Below are 22,753 nucleotides of genomic sequence, written 5' to 3'. Positions count from 1 at the left end.
TCCATTTGAAATTTTGGATTTGAGCCCCCGTAGAAGTATTCCCGTCACGCCAATGGATATGTAAGCATCACCACTTGATTCTTCACATACGATTTGGTAATTCAATTTTTTGTTTGAAATGACTACGTGCATTACGAAGTGACAAAAATGCCATGGACGGGTGATATGATAGTAGCAATTTTACAAAAAATAACAGACGTAAATGCCAAACCGTAGAATTTAACGAAAACTGTTTCCTGTAAAAGTTTTTTCTTTTTCAATAGTGCTTTGAAAGAAATCGAAATTGATACCACTTTCCATTTGAAATCTTGGATTTGAGCCCCCGTAGTAGTATTCCCGTCACGCCAATGGATATGCAAGCATCACCATTTGATTCTTCACATACGATTTGGTAATTCAATTTTTTGTTTGAAATGTCTACGTGCATTACGAGCTGACAAAAATGCCATGGACGGGTGATATGATAGTAGCAATTTTACAAAAAATAACAGACGTAAATGCCAAACCGTAGAATTTAACGAAAACTGTTTCGTGTAAAAGTTTTTTCTTTTTCAATAGTGCTTTGAAAGAAATCGAAATTGATACCACTCCATTTGAAATTTTGGATTTGAAACCCCGTAGTAGTATTCCCGTCACGTCAATGGATATTTAAGCATCACCATTTGATTCTTCACATACGATTTGGTAATTCAATTTTTTGTTTGAAATGTCTACGTGCATTACGAGCTAACAAAAATGCCATGGACGGGTGATATGGTAGTAGCAATTTTACAAAAAATAACAGACGTAAATGCCAAACCGTAGAATTTAACGAAAACTATTTCCTGTAAAAGTTTTTTCTTTTTCAATAGTGCTTTGAAAGAAATCGAAATTGATACCACTTTCCATTTGAAATTTTGGATTTGAGCCCCCGTAGTAGTATTCCCGTCACGCGAATGGATATGTAAGCATCACCATTTGATTCTTCACATACGATTTGGTAATTCAATTTTTTGTTTGAAATGTCTACGTGCATTACGAGCTGACAAAAGTGCCATGGACGGGTGATATGACAGTAGCAATTTTACAAAAAATAACCGACGTAAATGCCAAACCGTAGAATTTAACGAAACCTGTTTCCTGTAAAAGTTTTTTCTTTTTCAATAGTGCTTTGAAAGAAATCGAAATTGATACCACTTTCCATTTGAAATTTTGGATTTGAGCCCCCGTAGTAGTATTCCCGTCACGCCAATGGATATGTAAGCATCACCATTTGATTCTTCACATACGATTTGGTAATTCAATTTTTTGTTTGAAATGTCTACGTGCATTACGAGCTGACAAAAATGCCATGGACGGGTGATATGATAGTAGAAATTTTACAAAAAATAACAGACGTAAATGCCAAACCGTAGAATTTAACGAAAACTGTTTCCTGTAAAAGTTTTTTCTTTTTCAATAGTGCTTTGAAAGAAATCGAAATTGATACCACTCCATTTGAAATTTTGGATTTGAGCCCCCGTAGTAGTATTCCCGTCACGTCAATGGATATTTAAGCATCACCATTTGATTCTTCACATACGATTTGGTAATTCAATTTTTTGTTTGAAATGTCTACGTGCATTACGAGCTGACAAAAATGCCATGGACGGGTGATATGATAGTAGCAATTTTACAAAAAATAACAGACGTAAATGCCAAACCGTAGAATTTAACGAAAACTATTTCCTGTAAAAGTTTTTTCTTTTTCAATAGTGCTTTGAAAGAAATCGAAATTGATACCACTTTCCATTTGAAATTTTGGATTTGAGCCCCCGTAGTAGTATTCCCGTCACGCGAATGGATATGTAAGCATCACCATTTGATTCTTCACATACGATTTGGTAATTCAATTTTTTGTTTGAAATGTCTACGTGCATTACGAGCTGACAAAAATGCCATGGACGGGTGATATGACAGTAGCAATTTTACAAAAAATAACCGACGTAAATGCCAAACCGTAGAATTTAACGAAAACTGTTTCCTGTAAAAGTTTTTTCTTTTTCAATAGTACTTTGAAAGAAATCGAAATTGATACCACTTTCCATTTGAAATTTTGGATCTGAGCACCCGTAGTAGTATTCCCGTCACGCCAATGGATATGTAAGCATCACCATTTGATTCTTCACATACGATTTGGTAATTCAATTTTTTGTTTGAAATGTCTACGTGCATTACGAGCTGACAAAAATGCCATTGACGGGTGATATGATAGTAGCAATTTTACAAAAAATAACAGACGTAAATGCCAAACCGTAGAATTTAACGAAAACTGTTTCCTGTAAAAGTTTTTTCTTTTTCAATAGTGCTTTGAAAGAAATCGAAATTGATACCACTTTCCATTTGAAATTTTGGATTTGAGCCCCCGTAGTAGTATTCCCGTCACGCCAATGGATATGTAAGCATCACCATTTGATTCTTCACATACGATTTGGTAATTCAATTTTTTGTTTGAAATGTCTACGTGCATTACGAGCTGACAAAAATGCCATGGACGGGTGATATGATAGTAGCAATTTTACAAAAAATAACAGACGTAAATGCCAAACCGTAGAATTTAACGAAAACTGTTTCCTGTAAAAGTTTTTTCTTTTTCAATAGTGCTTTGAAAGAAATCGAAATTGATACCACTTTCCATTTGAAATTTTGGATTTGAGCCCCCGTAGTAGTATTCCCGTCACGCCAATGGATATGGAAGCATCACCATTTGATTCTTCACATACGATTTGGTAATTCAATTTTTTGTTTGAAATGTCTACGTGCATTACGAGCTGACAAAAATGCCATGGACGGGTGATATGATAGTAGCAATTTTACAAAAAATAACAGACGTAAATGCCAAACCGTAGAATTTAACGAAAACTGTTTCCCGTAAAAGTTTTTTCTTTTTCAATAGTGCTTTGAAAGAAATCGAAATTGATACCACTTTCCATTTGAAATTTTGGATTTGAGCCCCCGTAGTAGTATTCCCGTCACGCCAATGGATATGTAAGCATCACCATTTGATTCTTCACATACGATTTGGTAATTCAATTTTTTGTTTGAAATGTCTACGTGCATTACGAGCTGACAAAAATGCCATGGACGGGTGATATGATAGTAGCAATTTTACAAAAAATAACAGACGTAAATGCCAAACCGTAGAATTTAACGAAAACTGTTTCCTGTAAAAGTTTTTTCTTTTTCAATAGTACTTTGAAAGAAATCGAAATTGATACCACTTTCCATTTGAAATTTTGGATTTGAGCCCCCGTAGTAGTATTCCCGTCACGCCAATGGATATGTAAGCATCACCATTTGATTCTTCACATACGATTTGGTAATTCAATTTTTTGTTTGAAATGTCTACGTGCATTACGAGCTGACAAAAATGCCATGGACGGGTGATATGATAGTAGCAATTTTACAAAAAATAACAGACGTAAATGCTAAACCGTAGAATTTAACGAAAACTGTTTCCTGTAAAAGTTTTTTTCTTTTTCAATAGTGCTTTGAAAGAAATCGAAATTGATACCACTTTCCATTTGAAATTTTGGATTTGAGCCCCCGTAGTAGTATTCCCGTCACGCCAATGGATATGTAAGCATCACCATTTGATTCTTCACATACGATTTGGTAATTCAATTTTTTGTTTGAAATGTCTACGTGCATTACGAGTTGACAAAAATGCCATGGACGGGTGATATGATAGTAGCAATTTTACAAAAAATAACAGACGTAAATGCCAAACCGTAGAATTTAACGAAAACTGTTTAATGTAAAAGATTTTTCTTTTTCAATAGTGCTTTGAAAGAAATCGAAATTGATACCACTTTCCATTTGAAATTTTGGATTTGAGCCCCCGTAGTAGTATTCCCGTCACGCCAATGGATATGTAAGCATCACCATTTGATTCTTCACACGATTTGGTAATTCAATTTTTTGTTTGAAATGTCTACGTGCATTACGAGCTGACAAAAATGCCATTGACGGGTGATATGATAGTAGCAATTTTACAAAAAATAACAGACGTAAATGCAAAACCGTAGAATTTAACGAAAACTGTTTCCTGTAAAAGTTTTTTTCTTTTTCAATAGTGCTTTGAAAGAAATCGAAATTGATACCACTTTCCATTTGAAATTTTGGATTTGAGCCCCCGTAGTAGTATTCCCGTCACGCCAATGGATATGTAAGCATCACCATTTGATTCTTCACATACGATTTGGTAATTCAATTTTTTGTTTGAAATGTCTACGTGCATTACGAGCTGACAAAAATGCCATGGACGGGTGATATGATAGTAGCAATTTTACAAAAAATAACAGACGTAAATGCCAAACCGTAGAATTTAACGAAAACTGTTTCCTGTAAAAGTTTTTTCTTTTTCAATAATGCTTTGAAAGAAATCGAAATTGATACCACTTTCCATTTGAAATTTTGGATTTGAGCCCCCGTAGTAGTATTCCCGTCACGCCAATGGATATGGAAGCATCACCATTTGATTCTTCACATACGATTTGGTAATTCAATTTTTTGTTTGAAATGTCTACGTGCATTACGAGCTGACAAAAATGCCATGGACGGGTGATATGATAGTAGCAATTTTACAAAAAATAACAGACGTAAATGCCAAACCGTAGAATTTAACGAAAACTGTTTCCTGTAAAAGTTTTTTCTTTTTCAATAGTGCTTTGAAAGAAATCGAAATTGATACCACTTTCCATTTGAAATTTTGGATTTGAGCCCCCGTAGTAGTATTCCCGTCACGCCAATGGATATGTAAGCTTCACCATTTGATTCTTCACATACGACTTGGTAATTCAATTTTTTGTTTGAAATGTCTACGTGCATTACGAGCTGACAAAAATGCCATGGACGGGTGATATGATAGTAGCAATTTTACAAAAAATAACAGACGTAAATGCCAAACCGTAGAATTTAACGAAAACTGTTTCCTGTAAAAGTTTTTTCTTTTTCAATAGTGCTTTGAAAGAAATCGAAATTGATACCACTTTCCATTTGAAAATTTGGATTTGAGCCCCCGTAGTAGTATTCCCGTCACGCCAATGGATATGTAAGCATCACCATTTGATTCTTCACATACGATTTGGTAATTCAATTTTTTGTTTGAAATGTCTACGTGCATTACGAGCTGACAAAAATGCCATGGACGGGTGATATGATAGTAGCAATTTTACAAAAAATAACAGACGTAAATGCTAAACCGTAGAATTTAACGAAAACTGTTTCCTGTAAAAGTTTTTTCTTTTTCAATAGTGCTTTGAAAGAAATCGAAATTGATACCACTTTCCATTTGAAATTTTGGATTTGAGCCCCCGTAGTAGTATTCCCGTCACGCCAATGGATATGTAAGCATCACCATTTGATTCTTCACATACGATTTGGTAATTCAATTTTTTGTTTGAAATGTCTACGTGCATTACGAGTTGACAAAAATGCCATGGACGGGTGATATGATAGTAGCAATTTTACAAAAAATAACAGACGTAAATGCCAAACCGTAGAATTTAACGAAAACTGTTTAATGTAAAAGTTTTTTCTTTTTCAATAGTGCTTTGAAAGAAATCGAAATTGATACCACTTTCCATTTGAAATTTTGGATTTGAGCCCCCGTAGTAGTATTCCCGTCACGCCAATGGATATATAAGCATCACCATTTGATTCTTCACATACGATTTGGTAATTCAATTTTTTGTTTGAAATGTCTACGTGCATTACGAGCTGACAAAAATGCCATGGACGGGTGATATGATAGTAGCAATTTTACAAAAAATAACAGACGTAAATGCCAAACCGTAGAATTTAACGAAAACTGTTTCCTGTAAAAGTTTTTTCTTTTTCAATAGTGCTTTGAAAGAAATCGAAATTGATACCACTTTCCATTTGAAATTTTGGATTTGAGCCCCCGTAGTAGTATTCCCGTCACGCCAATGGATATGTGAGTATCACCATTTGATTCTTCACATACGATTTGGTAATTCAATTTTTTGTTTGAAATGTCTACGTGCATTACGAGCTGACAAAAATGCCATGGACGGGTGATATGATAGTAGCAATTTTACAAAAAATAAAAGACGTAAACGCCAAACCGTAGAATTTAACGAAAACTGTTTCCTGTAAAAGTTTTTTCTTTTTCAATAGTGCTTTGAAAGAAATCGAAATTGATACCACTTTCCATTTGAAATTTTGGATTTGAGCCCCCGTAGTAGTATTCCCATCACGCCAATGGATATGTAAGGATCACCATTTGATTCTTCACATACGATTTGGTAATTCAATTTTTTGTTTGAAATGTCTACATGCATTACGAGCTGACAAAAATGCCATGGACGGGTGATATGATAGTAGCAATTTTACAAAAAATAACAGACGTAAATGCCAAACCGTAGAATTTAACGAAAACTGTTTCCTGTAAAAGTTTTTTCTTTTTCAATAGTGCTTTGAAAGAAATCGAAATTGATACCACTTTCCATTTGAAATTTTGGATTTGAGCCCCCGTAGTAGTATTCGCGTCACGCCAATGGATATGTAAGCATCACCATTTGATTCTTCACATACGATTTGGTAATACAATTTTTTGCTTGAAATGTCTACGTGCATTACGAGCTGACAAAAATGCCATGGACGGGTGATATGATAGTAGCAATTTTACAAAAAATAACAGACGTAAATGCCAAACCGTAGAATTTAACGAAAACTGTTTCCTGTAAAAGTTTTTTCTTTTTCAATAGTGCTTTGAAAGAAATCGAAATTGATACCACTTTCCATTTGAAATTTTGGATTTGAGCCCCCGTAGTAGTATTCCCGTCACGCCAGTGGATATGTAAGCATCACCATTCGATTCTTCACATACGATTTGGTAATTCAATTTTTTGTTTGAAATGTCTACGTGCATTACGAGCTGACAAAAATGCCATGGACGGGTGATATGATAGTAGCAATTTTACAAAAAATAACAGACGTAAATGCCAAACCGTAGAATTTAACGAAAACTGTTTCCTGTAAAAGTTTTTTTCTTTTTCAATAGTGCTTTGAAAGAAATCGAAATTGATACCACTTTCCATTTGAAATTTTGGATTTGAGCCCCCGTAGTAGTATTCCCGTCACGCCAATGGATATGTAAGCATCACCATTTGATTCTTCACATACGATTTGGTAATTCAATTTTTTGTTTGAAATGTCTACGTGCATTACGAGCTGACAAAAATGCCATGGACGGGTGATATGATAGTAGCAATTTTACAAAAAATAACAGACGTAAATGCCAAACCGTAGAATTTAACGAAAACTGTTTCCTGTAAAAGTTTTTTCTTTTTCAATAGTGCTTTGAAAGAAATCGAAATTGATACCACTTTCCATTTGAAATTTTGGATTTGAGCCCCCGTAGTAGTATTCCCGTCACGCCAATGGATATGTAAGCATCACCATTTGATTCTTCACATACGATTTGGTAATTCAATTTTTTGTTTGAAATGTCTACGTGCATTACGAGCTGACAAAAATGCCATGGACGGGTGATATGATAGTAGCAATTTTACAAAAAATAAAAGACGTAAACGCCAAACCGTAGAATTTAACGAAAACTGTTTCCTGTAAAAGTTTTTTCTTTTTCAATAGTGCTTTGAAAGAAATCGAAATTGATACCACTTTCCATTTGAAATTTTGGATTTGAGCCCCCGTAGTAGTATTCCCATCACGCCAATGGATATGTAAGCATCACCATTTGATTCTTCACATACGATTTGGTAATTCAATTTTTTGTTCGAAATGTCTACATGCATTACGAGCTGACAAAAATGCCATGGACGGGTGATATGATAGTAGCAATTTTACAAAAAATAACAGACGTAAATGCCAAACCGTAGAATTTAACGAAAACTGTTTCCTGTAAAAGTTTTTTCTTTTTCAATAGTGCTTTGAAAGAAATCGAAATTGATACCACTTTCCATTTGAAATTTTGGATTTGAGCCCCCGTAGTAGTATTCGCGTCACGCCAATGGATATGTAAGCATCACCATTTGATTCTTCACATACGATTTGGTAATACAATTTTTTGCTTGAAATGTCTACGTGCATTACGAGCTGACAAAAATGCCATGGACGGGTGATATGATAGTAGCAATTTTACAAAAAATAACAGACGTAAATGCCAAACCGTAGAATTTAACGAAAACTGTTTCCTGTAAAAGTTTTTTCTTTTTCAATAGTGCTTTGAAAGAAATCGAAATTGATACCACTTTCCATTTGAAATTTTGGATTTGAGCCCCCGTAGTAGTATTCCCGTCACGCCAGTGGATATGTAAGCATCACCATTCGATTCTTCACATACGATTTGGTAATTCAATTTTTTGTTTGAAATGTCTACGTGCATTACGAGCTGACAAAAATGCCATGGACGGGTGATATGATAGTAGCAATTTTACAAAAAATAACAGACGTAAATGCCAAACCGTAGAATTTAACGAAAACTGTTTCCTGTAAAAGTTTTTTTCTTTTTCAATAGTGCTTTGAAAGAAATCGAAATTGATACCACTTTCCATTTGAAATTTTGGATTTGAGCCCCCGTAGTAGTATTCCCGTCACGCCAATGGATATGTAAGCATCACCATTTGATTCTTCACATACGATTTGGTAATTCCATTTTTTGTTTGAAATGTCTACGTGCATTACGAGCTGACAAAAATGCCATGGACGGGTGATATGATAGTAGCAATTTTACAAAAAATAACAGACGTAAATGCCAAACCGTAGAATTTAACGAAAACTGTTTCCTGTAAAAGTTTTTTCTTTTTCAATAGTGCTTTGAAAGAAATCGAAATTGATACCACTTTCCATTTGAAATTTTGGATTTGAGCCCCCGTAGTAGTATTCCCGTCACGCCAATGGATATGTAAGCATCACCATTTGATTCTTCACATACGATTTGGTAATTCAATTTTTTGTTTGAAATGTCTACGTGCATTACGAGCTGACAAAAATGCCATTGGACGGGTGATATGATAGTAGCAATTTTACAAAAAACAACAGACGTAAATGCCAAACCGTAGAATTTAACGAAAACTGTTTCCTGTAAAAGTTTTTTCTTTTTCAATAGTACTTTGAAAGAAATCGAAATTGATACCACTTTCCATTTGAAATTTTGGATTTGAGCCCCCGTAGTAGTATTCCCGTCACGCCAATGGATATGTAAGCATCACCATTTGATTCTTCACATACGATTTGGTAATTCAATTTTTTGTTTGAAATGTCTACGTGCATTACGAGCTGACAAAAATGCCATGGACGGGTGATATGATAGTAGCAATTTTACAAAAAATAACAGACGTAAATGCCAAACCGTAGAATTTAACGAAAACTGTTTCCTGTAAAAGTTTTATCTTTTTCAATAGTGCTTTGAAAGAAATCGAAATTGATACCACTTTCCATTTGAAATTTTGGATTTGAGCCCCCGTAGTAGTATTCCCGTCACGCCAATGGATATGTAAGCATCACCATTTGATTCTTCACATACGATTTGGTAATTCAATTTTTTGTTTGAAATGTCTACGTGCATTACGAGTTGACAAAAATGCCATGGACGGGTGATATGATAGTAGCAATTTTACAAAAAATAACAGACGTAAATGCCAAACCGTAGAATTTAACGAAAACTGTTTAATGTAAAAGTTTTTTTCTTTTTCAATAGTGCTTTGAAAGAAATCGAAATTGATACCACTTTCCATTTGAAATTTTGGATTTGAGCCCCCGTAGTAGTATTCCCGTCACGCCAATGGATATATAAGCATCACCATTTGATTCTTCACATACGATTTGGTAATTCAATTTTTTGTTTGAAATGTCTACGTGCATTACGAGCTGACAAAAATGCCATGGACGGGTGATATGATAGTAGCAATTTTACAAAAAATAACAGACGTAAATGCCAAACCGTAGAATTTAACGAAAACTGTTTCCTGTAAAAGTTTTTTTTCTTTTTCAATAGTGCTTTGAAAGAAATCGAAATTGATACCACTTTCCATTTGAAATTTTGGATTTGAGCCCCCGTAGTAGTATTCCCGTCACGCCAATGGATATGTGAGCATCACCATTTGATTCTTCACATACGATTTGGTAATTCAATATTTTGTTTGAAATGTCTACGTGCATTACGAGCTGACAAAAATGCCATGGACGGGTGATATGATAGTAGCAATTTTAAAAAAAATAACAGACGTAAATGCCAAACCGTAGAATTTAACGAAAACTGTTTCCTGTAAAAGTTTTTTTCTTTTTCAATAGTGCTTTGAAAGAAATCGAAATTGATACCACTTTCCATTTGAAATTTTGGATTTGAGCCCCCGTAGTAGTATTCCCGTCACGCCAATGGATATGTAAGCATCACCATTTGATTCTTCACATACGATTTGGTAATTCAATTTTTTGTTTGAAATGTCTACGTGCATTACGAGCTGACAAAAATGCCATGGACGGGTGATATGATAGTAGCAATTTTACAAAAAATAACAGACGTAAATGCCAAACCGTAGAATTTAACGAAAACTGTTTCCTGTAAAAGTTTTTTCTTTTTCAATAGTGCTTTGAAAGAAATCGAAATTGATACCACTTTCCATTTGAAAATTTGGATTTGAGCCCCCGTAGTAGTATTCGCGTCACGCCAATGGATATGTAAGCATCACCATTTGATTCTTCACATACGATTTGGTAATACAAATTTTTGTTTGAAATGTCTACGTGCATTACGAGCTGACAAAAATGCCATGGACGGGTGATATGATAGTAGCAATTTTACAAAAAATAACAGACGTAAATGCCAAACCGTAGAATTTAACGAAAACTGTTTCCTGTAAAAGTTTTTTCTTTTTCAATAGTGCTTTGAAAGAAATCGAAATTGATACCACTTTCCATTTGAAATTTTGGATTTGAGCCCCCGTAGTAGTATTCCCGTCACGCCAATGGATATGTAAGCATCAGCATTTGATTCTTCACATACGATTTGGTAATTCAATTTTTTGTTTGAAATGTCTACGTGCATTACGAGCTGACAAAAATGCCATGGACGGGTGATATGATAGTAGCAATTTTAAAAAAAATAACAGACGTAAATGCCAAACCGTAGAATTTAACGAAAACTGTTTCCTGTAAAAGTTTTTTCCTTTTCAATAGTGCTTTGAAAGAAATCGAAATTGATACCACTTTCCATTTGAAATTTTGGATTTGAGCCCCCGTAGTAGTATTCCCGTCACGCCAATGGATATGTAAGCATCGCCATTTGATTCTTCACATACGATTTGGTAATTCAATTTTTTGTTTGAAATGTCTACGTGCATTACGAGCTGACAAAAATGCCATGGACGGGTGATATGATAGTAGCAATTTTACAAAAAATAACAGACGTAAATGCCAAACCGTAGAATTTAACGAAAACTGTTTCGTGTAAAAGTTTTTTCTTTTTCAATAGTGCTTTCAAAAAAATCGAAATTGATACCACTCCATTTGAAATTTTGGATTTGAGCCCCCGTAGTAGTATTCCCGTCACGTCAATGGATATGTAAGCATCACCATTTGATTCTTCACATACGATTTGGTAATTCAATTTTTTGTTTGAAATGTCTACGTGCATTACGAGCTGACAAAAATGCCATGGACGGGTGATATGATAGTAGCAATTTTACAAAAAATAACAGACGTAAATGCCAAACCGTAGAATTTAACGAAAACTATTTCCTGTAAAAGTTTTTTCTTTTTCAATAGTGCTTTGAAAGAAATCGAAATTGATACCACTTTCCATTTGAAATTTTGGATTTGAGCCCCCGTAGTAGTATTCCCGTCACGCGAATGGATATGTAAGCATCACCATTTGATTCTTCACATACGATTTGGTAATTCAATTTTTTGTTTGAAATGTCTACGTGCATTACGAGCTGACAAAAATGCCATGGACGGGTGATATGACAGTAGCAATTTTACAAAAAATAACCGACGTAAATGCCAAACCGTAGAATTTAACGAAAACTGTTTCCTGTAAAAGTTTTTTTCTTTTTCAATAGTACTTTGAAAGAAATCGAAATTGATACCACTTTCCATTTGAAATTTTGGATCTTTGCACCCGTAGTAGTATTCCCGTCACGCCAATGGATATGTAAGCATCACCATTTGATTCTTCACATACGATTTGGTAATTCAATTTTTTGTTTGAAATGTCTACGTGCATTACGAGCTGACAAAAATGCCATTGACGGGTGATATGATAGTAGCAATTTTACAAAAAATAACAGACGTAAATGCCAAACCGTAGAATTTAACGAAAACTGTTTCCTGTAAAAGTTTTTTCTTTTTCAATAGTGCTTTGAAAGAAATCGAAATTGATACCACTTTCCATTTGAAATTTTGGATTTGAGCCCCCGCAGTAGTATTCCCGTCACGCCAATGGATATGTAAGCATCACCATTTGATTCTTCACATACGATTTGGTAATTCAATTTTTTGTTTGAAATGTCTACGTGCATTACGAGCTGACAAAAATGCCATGGACGGGTGATATGATAGTAGCAATTTTAAAAAAAATAACCGACGTAAATGCCAAACCGTAGAATTTAACGAAAACTGTTTCCTGTAAAAGTTTTTTCTTTTTCAATAGTGCTTTGAAAGAAATCGAAATTGATACCACTTTCCATTTGAAATTTTGGATTTGAGCCCCCGTAGTAGTATTCCCGTCACGCCAATGGATATGTAAGCATCACCATTTGATTCTTCACATACGATTTGGTAATTCAATTTTTTGTTTGAAATGTCTACGTGCATTACGAGCTGACAAAAATGCCATGGACGGGTGATATGATAGTAGCAATTTTACAAAAAAATAACAGACGTAAATGCCAAACCGTAGAATTTAACGAAAACTGTTTCGTGTAAAAGTTTTTTCTTTTTCAATAGTGCTTTCAAAGAAATCGAAATTGATACCACTCCATTTGAAATTTTGGATTTGAGCCCCCGTAGTAGTATTCCCGTCACGTCAATGGATATGTAAGCATCACCATTTGATTCTTCACATACGATTTGGTAATTCAACTTTTTGTTTGAAATGTCTACGTGCATTACGAGCTGACAAAAATGCCATGGACGGGTGATATGACAGTAGCAATTTTACAAAAAATAACCGACGTAAATGCCAAACCGTAGAATTTAACGAAAACTGTTTCCTGTAAAATTTTTTTCTTTTTCAATAGTACTTTGAAAGAAATCGAAATTGATACCACTTTCCATTTGAAATTTTGGATCTGAGCACCCGTAGTAGTATTCCCGTCACGCCAATGGATATGTAAGCATCACCATTTGATTCTTCACATACGATTTGGTAATTCAATTTTTTGTTTGAAATGTCTACGTGCATTACGAGCTGACAAAAATGCCTTGACGGGTGATATGATAGTAGCAATTTTACAAAAAATAACAGACGTAAATGCCAAACCGTAGAATTTAACGAAAACTGTTTCCTGTAAAAGTTTTTTCTTTTTCAATAGTGCTTTGAAAGAAATCGAAATTGATACCACTTTCCATTTGAAATTTTGGATTTGAGCCCCCGTAGTAGTATTCCCGTCACGCCAATGGATATGTAAGCATCACCATTTGATTCTTCACATACGATTTGGTAATTCAATTTTTTGTTTGAAATGTCTACGTGCATTACGAGCTGACAAAAATGCCATGGACGGGTGATATGATAGTAGCAATTTTACAAAAAATAACAGACGTAAATGCCAAACCGTAGAATTTAACGAAAATTGTTTCCTGTAAAAGTTTTTTCTTTTTCAATAGTGCTTTGAAAGAAATCGAAATTGATACCACTTTCCATTTGAAATTTTGGATTTGAGCCCCCGTAGTTGTATTCCCGTCACGCCAATGGATATGTAAGCATCACCATTTGATTCTTCACATACGATTTGGTAATTCAATTTTTTGTTTGAAATGTCTACGTGCATTACGAGCTGACAAAAATGCCATGGACGGGTGATATGATAGTAGCAATTTTACAAAAAAATAACAGACGTAAATGCCAAACCGTAGAATTTAACGAAAACTGTTTCCTGTAAAAGTTTTTTCTTTTTCAATAGTTCTTTGAAAGAAATCGAAATTGATACCACTTTCCATTTGAAATTTTGGATTTGAGCCCCCGTAGTAGTATTCCCGTCACGCCAATGGATATGTAAGCATCACCATTTGATTCTTCACATACGATTTGGTAATTCAATTTTTTGTTTGAAATGTCTACGTGCATTACGAGCTGACAAAAATGCCATGGACGGGTGATATGATAGTAGCAATTTTACAAAAAATAACAGACGTAAATGCCAAACCGTAGAATTTAACGAAAACTGTTTAATGTAAAAGTTTTTTTTCTTTTTCAATAGTGCTTTGAAAGAAATCGAAATTGATACCACTTTCCATTTGAAATTTTGGATTTGAGCCCCCGTAGTAGTATTCCCGTCACGCCAATGGATATGTAAGCATCACCATTTGATTCTTCACATACGATTTGGTAATTCAATTTTTTGTTTGAAATGTCTACGTGCATTACGAGCTGACAAAAATGCCATGGACGGGTGATATGATAGTAGCAATTTTACAAAAAATAACAGACGTAAATGCCAAACCGTAGAATTTAACGAAAACTGTTTCCTGTAAAAGTTTTTTCTTTTTCAATAGTGCTTTGAAAGAAATCGAAATTGATACCACTTTCCATTTGAAATTTTGGATTTGAGCCCCCGTAGTAGTATTCCCGTCACGCCAATGGATATGTAAGCATCACAATTTGATTCTTCACATACGATTTGGTAATTCAATTTTTTGTTTGAAATGTCTACGTGCATTACGAGCTGACAAAAATGCCATGGACGAATGATATGATAGTAGCAATTTTACAAAAAATAACAGACGTAAATGCCAAACCGTAGAATTTAACGAAAACTGTTTCCTGTAAATGTTTTTTCTTTTTCAATAGTGCTTTGTAAGAAATCGAAATTGATACCACTTTCCATTTGAAATTTTGGATTTGAGCCCCCGTAGTAGTATTCCCGTCACGCCAATGGATATGTGAGCATCACCATTTGATTCATCACATACGATTTGGTAATTCAATTTTTTGTTTGAAATGTCTACGTGCATTACGAGCTGACAAAAATGCCATGGACGGGTGATATGATAGTAGCAATTTTACAAAAAATAACAGACGTAAATGCCAAACCGTAGAATTTAACGAAAACTGTTTCCTGTAAAAGTTTTTTCTTTTTCAATAGTGCTTTGAAAGAAATCGAAATTGATACCACTTTCCATTTGAAATTTTGGATTTGAGCCCCCGTAGTAGTATTCCCGTCACGCCAATGGATATGTAAGCATCACCATTTGATTCTTCACATACGATTTGGTAATTCAATATTTTGTTTGAAATGTCTACGTGCATTACGAGCTGACAAAAATGCCATGGACGGGTGATATGATAGTAGCAATTTTAAAAAAAATAACAGACGTAAATGCCAAACCGTAGAATTTAACGAAAACTGTTTCCTGTAAAAGTTTTTTCTTTTTCAATAGTGCTTTGAAAGAAATCGAAATTGATACCACTTTCCATTTGAAATTTTGGATTTGAGCCCCCGTAGTAGTATTCCCGTCACGCCAATGGATATGTAAGCATCACCATTTGATTCTTCACATACGATTTGGTAATTCAATTTTTTGTTTGAAATGTCTACGTGCATTACGAGTTGACAAAAATGCCATGGACGGGTGATATGATAGTAGCAATTTTACAAAAAATAACAGACGTAAATGCCAAACCGTAGAATTTAACGAAAACTGTTTCCTGTAAAAGTTTTTTTCTTTTTCAATAGTGCTTTGAAAGAAATCGAAACTGATACCACTTTCCATTTGAAATTTTGGATTTGAGCCCCCGTAGTAGTATTCCCGTCACGCCAATGGATATGTAAGCATCACCATTTGATTCTTCACATACGATTTGGTAATTCAATTTTTTGTTTGAAATGTCTACGTGCATTACGAGCTGACAAAAATGCCATGGACGGGTGATATGATAGTAGCAATTTTACAAAAAATAACAGACGTAAATGCCAAACCGTAGAATTTAACGAAAACTGTTTCGTGTAAAAGTTTTTTCTTTTTCAATAGTGCCTTGAAAGAAATCGAAATTGATACCACTTTCCATTTGAAATTTTGGATTTGAGCCCCCGTAGTAGTATTCCCGTCACGCCAATGGATATGTAAGCATCACCATTTGATTCTTCACATACGATTTGGTAATTCAATTTTTTGTTTGAAATGTCTACGTGCATTACGAGCTGACAAAAATGCCATGGACGGGTGATATGATAGTAGCAATTTTACAAAAAATAACAGACGTAAATGCCAAACCGTAGAATTTAACGAAAACTGTTTCCTGTAAAAGTTTTTTCTTTTTCAATAGTGCTTTGAAAGAAATCGAAATTGATACCACTTTCCATTTGAAATTTTGGATTTGAGCCCCCGTAGTAGTATTCCCGTCACGCCAATGGATATGTAAGCATCACCATTTGATTCTTCACATACGATTTGGTAATTCAATTTTTTGTTTGAAATGTCTACGTGCATTACGAGCTGACAAAAATGCCATGGACGGGTGATATGATAGTAGCAATTTTACAAAAAAATATCAGACGTAAATGCCAAACCGTAGAATTTAACGAAAACTGTTTCCTGTAAAAGTTTTTTCTTTTTCAATAGTGCTTTGAAAGAAATCGAAATTGATACCACTTTCCATTTGAAATTTTGGATTTGAGCCCCCGTAGTAGTATTCCCGTCACGCCAATGAATATGTAAGCATCACCATTTGATTCTTCACATACGATTTGGTAATTCAATTTTTTGTTTGAAATGTCTACGTTCATTACGAGCTGACAAAAATGCCATGGACGGGTGATATGATAGTAGCAATTTTACAAAAAATAACAGACGTAAATGCCAAACCGTAGAATTTAACGAAAACTGTTTCCTGTAAAAGTTTTTTCTTTTTCAATAGTGCTTTGAAAGAAATCGAAATTGATACCACTTTCCATTTGAAATTTTGGATTTGAGCCCCCGTAGTAGTATTCCCGTCACGCCAATGGATATGTAAGCATCACCATTTGATTCTTCACATACGATTTGGTAATTCAATTTTTTGTTTGAAATGTCTACGTGCATTACGAGCTGACAAAAATGCCATGGACGGGTGATATGATAGTAGCAATTTTACAAAAAATAACAGACGTAAATGCCAAACCGTAGAATTTAACGAAAATTGTTTCCTGTAAAAGTTTTTTCTTTTTCAATAGTGCTTTGAAAGAAATCGAAATTGATACCACTTTCCATTTGAAATTTTGGATTTGAGCCCCCGTAGTTGTATTCCCGTCACGCCAATGGATATGTAAGCATCACCATTTGATTCTTCACATACGATTTGGTAATTCAATTTTTTGTTTGAAATGTCTACGTGCATTACGAGCTGACAAAAATGCCATGGACGGGTGATATGATAGTAGCAATTTTACAAAAAAATAACAGACGTAAATGCCAAACCGTAGAATTTAACGAAAACTGTTTCCTGTAAAAGTTTTTTCTTTTTCAATAGTTCTTTGAAAGAAATCGAAATTGATACCACTTTCCATTTGAAATTTTGGATTTGAGCCCCCGTAGTAGTATTCCCGTCACGCCAATGGATATGTAAGCATCACCATTTGATTCTTCACATACGATTTGGTAATTCAATTTTTTGTTTGAAATGTCTACGTGCATTACGAGCTGACAAAAATGCCATGGACGGGTGATATGATAGTAGCAATTTTACAAAAAATAACAGACGTAAATGCCAAACCGTAGAATTTAACGAAAACTGTTTAATGTAAAAGTTTTTTTTCTTTTTCAATAGTGCTTTGAAAGAAATCGAAATTGATACCACTTTCCATTTGAAATTTTGGATTTGAGCCCCCGTAGTAGTATTCCCGTCACGCCAATGGATATGTAAGCATCACCATTTGATTCTTCACATACGATTTGGTAATTCAATTTTTTGTTTGAAATGTCTACGTGCATTACGAGCTGACAAAAATGCCATGGACGGGTGATATGATAGTAGCAATTTTACAAAAAATAACAGACGTAAATGCCAAACCGTAGAATTTAACGAAAACTGTTTCCTGTAAAAGTTTCTTCTTTTTCAATAGTGCTTTGAAAGAAATCGAAATTGATACCACTTTCCATTTGAAATTTTGGATTTGAGCCCCCGTAGTAGTATTCCCGTCACGCCAATGGATATGTAAGCATCACAATTTGATTCTTCACATACGATTTGGTAATTCAATTTTTTGTTTGAAATGTCTACGTGCATTACGAGCTGACAAAAATGCCATGGACGAATGATATGATAGTAGCAATTTTACAAAAAATAACAGACGTAAATGCCAAACCGTAGAATTTAACGAAAACTGTTTCCTGTAAATGTTTTTTCTTTTTCAATAGTGCTTTGAAAGAAATCGAAATTGATACCACTTTCCATTTGAAATTTTGGATTTGAGCCCCCGTAGTAGTATTCCCGTCACGCCAATGGATATGTGAGCATCACCATTTGATTCATCACATACGATTTGGTAATTCAATTTTTTGTTTGAAATGTCTACGTGCATTACGAGCTGACAAAAATGCCATGGACGGGTGATATGATAGTAGCAATTTTACAAAAAATAACAGACGTAAATGCCAAACCGTAGAATTTAACGAAAACTGTTTCCTGTAAAAGTTTTTTCTTTTTCAATAGTGCTTTGAAAGAAATCGAAATTGATACCACTTTCCATTTGAAATTTTGGATTTGAGCCCCCGTAGTAGTATTCCCGTCACGCCAATGGATATGTAAGCATCACCATTTGATTCTTCACATACGATTTGGTAATTCAATATTTTGTTTGAAATGTCTACGTGCATTACGAGCTGACAAAAATGCCATGGACGGGTGATATGATAGTAGCAATTTTAAAAAAAATAACAGACGTAAATGCCAAACCGTAGAATTTAACGAAAACTGTTTCCTGTAAAAGTTTTTTCTTTTTCAATAGTGCTTTGAAAGAAATCGAAATTGATACCACTTTCCATTTGAAATTTTGGATTTGAGCTCCCGTAGTAGTATTCCCGTCACGCCAATGGATATGTAAGCATCACCATTTGATTCTTCACATACGATTTGGTAATTCAATTTTTTGTTTGAAATGTCTACGTGCATTACGAGTTGACAAAAATGCCATGGACGGGTGATATGATAGTAGCAATTTTACAAAAAATAACAGACGTAAATGCCAAACCGTAGAATTTAACGAAAACTGTTTCCTGTAAAAGTTTTTTTCTTTTTCAATAGTGCTTTGAAAGAAATCGAAACTGATACCACTTTCCATTTGAAATTTTGGATTTGAGCCCCCGTAGTAGTATTCCCGTCACGCCAATGGATATGTAAGCATCACCATTTGATTCTTCACATACGATTTGGTAATTCAATTTTTTGTTTGAAATGTCTACGTGCATTACGAGCTGACAAAAATGCCATGGACGGGTGATATGATAGTAGCAATTTTACAAAAAATAACAGACGTAAATGCCAAACCGTAGAATTTAACGAAAACTGTTTCGTGTAAAAGTTTTTTCTTTTTCAATAGTGCCTTGAAAGAAATCGAAATTGATACCACTTTCCATTTGAAATTTTGGATTTGAGCCCCCGTAGTAGTATTCCCGTCACGCCAATGGATATGTAAGCATCACCATTTGATTCTTCACATACGATTTGGTAATTCAATTTTTTGTTTGAAATGTCTACGTGCATTACGAGCTGACAAAAATGCCATGGACGGGTGATATGATAGTAGCAATTTTACAAAAAATAACAGACGTAAATGCCAAACCGTAGAATTTAACGAAAACTGTTTCCTGTAAAAGTTTTTTCTTTTTCAATAGTGCTTTGAAAGAAATCGAAATTGATACCACTTTCCATTTGAAATTTTGGATTTGAGCCCCCGTAGTAGTATTCCCGTCACGCCAATGGATATGTAAGCATCACCATTTGATTCTTCACATACGATTTGGTAATTCAATTTTTTGTTTGAAATGTCTACGTGCATTACGAGCTGACAAAAATGCCATGGACGGGTGATATGATAGTAGCAATTTTACAAAAAAATATCAGACGTAAATGCCAAACCGTAGAATTTAACGAAAACTGTTTCCTGTAAAAGTTTTTTCTTTTTCAATAGTGCTTTGAAAGAAATCGAAATTGATACCACTTTCCATTTGAAATTTTGGATTTGAGCCCCCGTAGTAGTATTCCCGTCACGCCAATGAATATGTAAGCATCACCATTTGATTCTTCACATACGATTTGGTAATTCAATTTTTTGTTTGAAATGTCTACGTTCATTACGAGCTGACAAAAATGCCATGGACGGGTGATATGATAGTAGCAATTTTACAAAAAATAACAGACGTAAATGCCAAACCGTAGAATTTAACGAAAACTGTTTCCTGTAAAAGTTTTTTCTTTTTCAATAGTGCTTTGAAAGAAATCGAAATTGATACCACTTTCCATTTGAAATTTTGGATTTGAGCCCCCGTAGTAGTATTCCCGTCACGCCAATGGATATGTAAGCATCACCATTTGATTCTTCACATACGATTTGGTAATTCAATTTTTTGTTTGAAATGTCTACGTGCATTACGAGCTGACAAAAATGCCATGGACGGGTGATATGATAGTAGCAATTTTACAAAAAATAACAGACGTAAATGCCAAACCGTAGAATTTAACGAAAACTGTTTCCTGTAAAAGTTTTTTCTTTTTCAATAGTGCTTTGAAAGAAATCGAAAATGATACCACTTTCCATTTGAAATTTTGGATTTGAGCCCCCGTAGTAGTATTCCCGTCACGCCAATGGATATGTAAGCATCACCATTTGATTCTTCACATACGATTTGGTAATTCAATTTTTTGTTTGAAATGTCTACGTGCATTACGAGCTGACAAAAATGCCATGGACGGGTGATATGATAGTAGCAATTTTACAAAAAATAACAGACGTAAATGCCAAACCGTAGAATTTAACGAAAACTGTTTCCTGTAAAAGTTTTTTCTTTTTCAATAGTGCTTTGAAAGAAATCGAAATTGATACCACTTTCCATTTGAAATTTTGGATTTGAGCCCCCGTAGTAGTATTCCCGTCACGCCAATGGATATGTAAGCATCACCATTTGATTCTTCACATACGATTTGGTAATTCAATTTTTTGTTTGAAATGTCTACGTGCATTACGAGCTGACAAAAATGCCATGGACGGGTGATATGATAGTAGCAATTTTACAAAAAATAGACGTAAATGCCAAACCGTAGAATTTAACGAAAACTGTTTCCTGTAAAAGTTTTTTCTTTTTCAATAGTGCTTTGAAAGAAATCGAAATTGATACCACTTTCCATTTGAAATTTTGGATTTGAGCCCCCGTAGTAGTATTCCCGTCACGCCAATGGATATGTAAGCATCACCATTTGATTCTTCACATACGATTTGGTAATTCAATTTTTTGTTTGAAATGTCTACGTGCATTACGAGCTGACAAAAATGCCATGGACGGGTGATATGATAGTAGCAATTTTACAAAAAATAACAGACGTAAATGCCAAACCGTAGAATTTAACGAAAACTGTTTCCTGTAAAAGTTTTTTGTTTTTCAATAGTGCTTTGAAAGAAATCGAAATTGATACCACTTTCCATTTGAAATTTTGGATTTGAGCCCCCGTAGTAGTATTCCCGTCACGCCAATGGATATGTAAGCATCACCATTTGATTCTTCACATACGATTTGGTAATTCAATTTTTTGTTTGAAATGTCTACGTGCATTACGAGCTGACAAAAATGCCATGGACGGGTGATATGATAGTAGCAATTTTACAAAAAATAACAGACGTAAATGCCAAACCCTAGAATTTAACGAAAACTGTTTCCTGTAAAAGTTTTTTCTTTTTCAATAGTGCTTTGAAAGAAATCGAAATTGATACCACTTTCCATTTGAAATTTTGGATTTGAGCCCCCGTAGTAGTATTCCCGTCACGCTAATGGATATGTAAGCATCACCATTTGATTCTTCACATACGATTTGGTAATTCAATTTTTTGTTTGAAATGTCTACGTTCATTACGAGCTGACAAAAATGCCATGGACGGGTGATATGATAGTAGCAATTTTACAAAAAATAACAGACGTAAATGCCAAACCGTAGAATTTAACGAAAACTGTTTCCTGTAAAAGTTTTTTCTTTTTCAATAGTGCTTTGAGAGAAATCGAAATTGATACCACTTTCCATTTGAAATTTTGGATTTGAGCCCCCGTAGTAGTATTCCCGTCACGCCAATGGATATGTAAGCATCACCATTTGATTCTTCACATAAGATTTGGTAATTCAATTTTTTGTTTGAAATGTCTACGTGCATTACGAGCTGACAAAAATGCCATGGACGGGTGATATGATAGTAGCAATTTTACAAAAAATAACAGACGTAAATGCCAAACCGTAGAATTTAACGAAAACTGTTTCCTGTAAAAGTTTTTTCTTTTTCAATAGTGCTTTGAAAGAAATCGAAATTGATACCACTTTCCATTTGAAATTTTGGATTTGAGCCCCCGT

Source organism: Thermobia domestica, chromosome 17 (assembly GCF_964235325.1).
Source record: "Thermobia domestica chromosome 17, izTheDome1.hap1.1, whole genome shotgun sequence".
NCBI lineage: Eukaryota > Metazoa > Arthropoda > Insecta > Zygentoma > Lepismatidae > Thermobia > Thermobia domestica.
The sequence above is the reverse complement of the archived record's forward strand: the minus strand, read 5'-3'. Positions refer to the sequence as shown.